Source organism: Morus notabilis, unplaced genomic scaffold (genome assembly GCF_000414095.1).
Source record: "Morus notabilis unplaced genomic scaffold, ASM41409v2 Scaffold605, whole genome shotgun sequence".
NCBI classification, from domain to species: Eukaryota; Viridiplantae; Streptophyta; class Magnoliopsida; order Rosales; family Moraceae; genus Morus; species Morus notabilis.
Window position 1 is genome coordinate 109,693 of NW_010363898.1, and position 5,409 is coordinate 115,101.

A 5,409-nucleotide genomic window follows, 5' to 3' on the forward strand; every position below is an offset into this window, starting at 1 on the left:
ATGTTTCATAAATTTCTTCTGAGCATGCATGATCAATCACCATCTTAGGTTAAAAGGTGAAAGAATCTACTAACTAGGGGAAAAGGAAAGAAACCCTTTGGATTTGATAGGGGGTGAATATGCTTCTGATTAACAAAGATGTGAGAATTGACGGTTGCGATTAAGCATTCAGAACATATGGTTATTCTTAATGTGTGTATTTGCGCGAGCAAAATGAATATGAGAATCTAAAAAAAAAGGACAAAAAAGGAAAGCAGTTGCAATTTGGGTGGGGTCAATCCGTGTATTCCTTTCATGCCCATATGACTCCAATTATAATATTTATTTATCATTTGGGTGGGCTTTATACCCACTCACCACTCCAATTTGTTGAAAAATCATGTGGACCAACATTGCAGAAATAAATAAATAAAGAAATAAAACATCTTTTTGTTCTCTAGTTTCAACATAAGTTGTCAAAATCATCTTTACCAAAAGAGATTTTGAGCTTCATCTAATTGTTGCATTCCGTATATACATACACACACACACACACATACACATATAAAGAATGTGTCTCTATCACGTATAGTACAATCCAATATCAAAGTCTATTTCATGTATGTTGTGGTGAGTATTATGCCAAAATCATGTGAATCTTTACAAACATATATATATATATATATTGTTGATGTTCATATATTTGTATCATAATTTTATCATTAACTAAAAAGGGTACTCTAAACTGAGAAGAAAGCCTGCAGGCACAAGCCTGTGCAAACCTAGCAATTTTCTATTCAACATGGAAAATGGCTTTGAGGGACGAAAAAAATTGTTATTTAGAAAATATTTGGAGCCAAAAACTACAAAGCTCAGAGTTATGGACAACTGCTGCAAACAAACACAAAACAGTCAAAAAGAAAAAAGAAAGAAAAACAAAGACACGTGTGTATAAGTAAGTGAGACAAAAAACTAGTCAATAGGGAAAATGAAAGATTGGAAGTGTGCAATTATTTCTCTCCTTGGAGCTACAAGGAAAAAAAAAAACTTCTTTAGTAGGACAAAAAAATTAAACTTCTAACTGTTATTTATTTTCAGCCGTTAGATCTGTATTAAAAATAATTATTTTGTATACTTTTTTATTTTAATTTTATTTTAATTTAGGGCCCGTTTAGTTCGCTGATTCGAGTTTTTAATTCGAGTTGAGATGTGATTTTATGTGAGAGCTTTTTACTGTAGCAAAAAAGTTAAATGTGATTGTTTGTGAGAGCTTTTTACTATAACAAAACTCGAATTCTAAACTCAAATTAGCGAAATGAACTGGACCTTAATCTATAATACTTAAAAACTAATACTAATAAGTCAGACCTATCAGAGAAATTCTTTAAAAAAAAGTTAAAGAAGTTGAATAAGATGGAGAATCGAAGATGATTTTGTGGCAAAGAATCTTAATTCGTCGTTTAGTTAGGGTACAAATAATTAAAAGGACAGTCAAATCTACGGGAAGTAATAATTATGGCACAAGCTATATTGGAGAGGTTTATCAATATGATCTCTTTCAAGTAATACTGTCAAAATGGTGGGATCTAAAAACCACACCGACATTGTAGTACCTACATGACAAATCTTCATCAATTGTGTATCATGAAAGAAAATTCTCTAGACTTCTGTTTTGTTTTTTCTTTAATTTGTTCCATGAATCTTGTTTGTATTTAAGAATTTTAGCTAGTTGGAGCTAGCTTGCAATTGCAAAGCTGCAACGGCCATAAAGGTCAAAATCAGTGCATTGTTTTTCATCATTAGATTTTTCTTTCTTCTTTCTTTTTTTTTTTGAGATTTTTATAATAAACTATGAAAAAAAATTATCAATAATTTTTTATTTTTAACCACTAAATATGTATAAAAAGTTATCTTTTTTATATAATTTTAATCATATTCAACGATCAGAAGAAACAGACACATACTAATAAGTAATCTTACCGTAAGACACTATATATATGTATATATAAATGTAGATGCATAATGATAACATAATATATAATAGGGTATAGCATAGTTTGACTCATTGAAGAGCCCCATGATTTAGTGATGGTTAACTTATCTTATAACAGTGTTATACATATGTGTGTGTATATGCACTGGAAAAATATAAGACAACTGTAGTTCGTTGTATTCTTCTCCTTCTTCTCTATCTTTTAAAACATTTCCAACCATTTTTATATAGGAAGAGGTTGAGAAATCATGTCTACTTGATGAAGTGACAATACATGTATATATTTATATGTTATCTTTGTTTTTGTGAGAAGTATTCTGCACGAATCCTTAGACAGGAAGCAGATACCCCACCAACCTACTTCTGCAGAAATTGTGATAAGAGAATTTATTAATCTTGTGTTGGCATTAAATATCCTCCTTTTTTTTTTCCTTTCTTTCTAAAGAGCATAAATAAACAATTTTTTCCTATGGCAAGTAATTAATTCTTGGGATTAATCGCATATATTATACCTTAAATTACAAATTTAATTTATTTTAAAATCTATTACTCGTTTTTAGAAACTAGGAATTATTTGAATTTCACAAACCTTTTTAATTTCATCCCTTGCCTACTTTTTAGATGAAAAATAGACAAAAATAGAAAGATACTCTAAAATAATATTTTGGAAAAAAAAACATTTTGAATACTTAAAATAATTAAAAGGCCCTAAAATAAAAAAAATTATATATTCTTTTTTAAAAAATGAGTTTTTATTTTTGGAACTTTAACTTTTTTTAAAAAAAACCGTTTCGAATCTGATTCAGAAATTTATCTTGAAAAATATTTTTCAAAAATACTTTCGGTTTAATTAAGGATATCTTCATCCTTTCTCCTTGTTATTAGTTCACGAAATGCGCGAGCGATAAAAATGAATTAAGTTTTTAAATTTAAAGGACACTTTTTATAATTTAATTCTAGGAATAAAAGAATAAATTGTGAAAATAAAAAAGCCTAAAAAGTCTATTTATGTAATTTACCCTTACTTCTTACAACCGCATTTAACAAATAAAAATAAAAATGCTACAAAAATCATATGAAGTGATTGGATTTGCTAAAGTTAATTCTCCGGTCAATTATTTTGTATTTGATAGCAATGCTTCTAAGCAGATCACATGGCATGGAGTTTTTGACTGAAAGTAATAGAATGAGATGGTAGAACTACCAAATGTTATGAATGTAAGCCTCATTCAATAATTGAGATTTATATTGCACATACATTTTTTTTTTTTTTAAAACAATGGAATGTATTATAGCCTTACTCATAATAGATTGCAATATTACTCTCGAAAAATCCTGTCAATTATGCACCTCCAAACACACATGTTAAATCAAGCATTGATCTATATAGAAACAAATTGGAATAGTATATGTAAAAGGTGCCAAGAATGTCTTTGGTCAATTTTGAAAGTTGAATCTTATCATGCCCTCTTAAAAGCAAGTTCTTACAATGCATTAACGGATCAGAGTTTAGAATAACTGGCCGAAGTGATTAAGGGCCAGTTTAATTCGCTGACTCGAGTTTTTAATTCGAATTGAAATGTGACTTTATGTGAGAGCTTTTTACTGTAGTAAAAAGGTTAGATGTGACTGTTTCTGAGAGCTTTTTATTATAGCAAAACTAAAATCGGTGAAATGAATAAGGTCTAAAATTTTCTAGAGTTAAATCTCACATCAATCATTGTGTAATGATAGCTAGGCTTTTGTTTCTGAGTAGATGACGTGGCATGAAGTTTTCAACAGAAAATAATAGAAACGAGATTGAAACTACGGTGCATCTAAAAAATTTGAGAATATATATCATGTATGTAGTTTACATCTCAACCACTGAATGATAGAAAAAAGAGAAATGTTAGCGTCGTTATTTTTGTCATTTTCTATGTTTATTGTTTGACATGTGTACTCCACTAATTTAATATATAATTACTTAGATAGAAAAATGAGATAATGGAGTCCAAATATCAAATAATAAATGCAAAAAAGTGACAAAGAGAGTGATAAAAAAAGTGACGCTAGTATCCCTTCGAAAGAAACGATCTCAAACGAAAAAAAGGAGTTACCATAAAGACTACAACCAGTTAGAGCTTTCTTTTTTTTTTTTTTTCATTATTTAACGACTGAAATTAAACTGCATGTTGTTTTCCAATAATGCTCACCGCAAAATCCTGTCGTTCATGCACCTCCAAACTTTCATGTGAAATCAAGCATCGATCAATATACAAACAAATTGGGAAAAATAATTGGGAAAAAGCATTGCCAAGAATGTCTTTGGTCAACTTGAAGGTTGAATCTTATCATATCCCAACTTCAAGCTTTATTGCAAAACGAGCCGAAATTCCCCCACTTTGTTATGCTCTCTTAAAAAAATTCTATGGCAAAGTTCTTTGTATTTGTGTTCAATGCGCAGTTTCATGGAAATTCATTCTTTTTTGTCTTGATCTTCATTGATACTTTGTTTCTGCTCACTAAGTTTGTTCTCTTTTCTACCTGAAAATGTTTGACAAAAAACGCTTTTGGTCTTATTTGGTTTGGGTGTATGGCATGGTCTACATAATATTTGTCATCTCAGTAGGTTTATATATATATATATTGTATATGTGCAAGCGTGTGCACAACTCATAAACGCGTTTCAGATATTGACTCAAAAGAAGAAACAACACGGTTTTTGGTCATTAATTTAAAGCCTGAGAATTTATTTTATTGTATTTTAAGTTTTATCTAATAAGCACTTCTAATTAAATCTATATAGTGTCTATTACTCTAGTATTTCCTATGACTGATTTATGAGTTGGGTTTGGTATATATTGAACCTAATTATCTAAATAATTCCTTCAAAGAAAAAGAATTAAGAAGAAATGTAATAAGCCAAATGAGAAAGTAGGCATTGGTTAAATTTAATTTTGGGCGGATCTTGTGGGGACAAGGTGATTCTTTCTGCCCCGTTCATTTAACTGATTCGAGTTTTACTACAGTAAAAAGCTCTCAGAAACAGTTACATCTAACTTTTTTACTACAATAAAAAGCTCTCACATAAAGTCACATCTCAACTCGAATTAAGTAATGCTTCTATTATATACAAGAGAACTTAATTGGTTGATTAAGCTATCAAACTAGAAGAGAGATTTATATATATAAAAAAAGAATGTAGAACACTTTGAGTGCTTAAAATATAGAAGAAGATCAAATTAAAAACTCAATCTAAATCTCTTATTTGTGTACGAAATTGATTTGGTTTAGCTTCAATGCTTCACTCTAGATTTTCATTTGTCCTAGAGGATTTGATTTTGTCCCCATTCTTAATATCTTATGTGGGATTGAGTTTATTACAATCATTCTACCAAATGTTGGATTTGTTTTAGATTTGCGGGCTAATTTATAATCCACATCATGATCTGTGC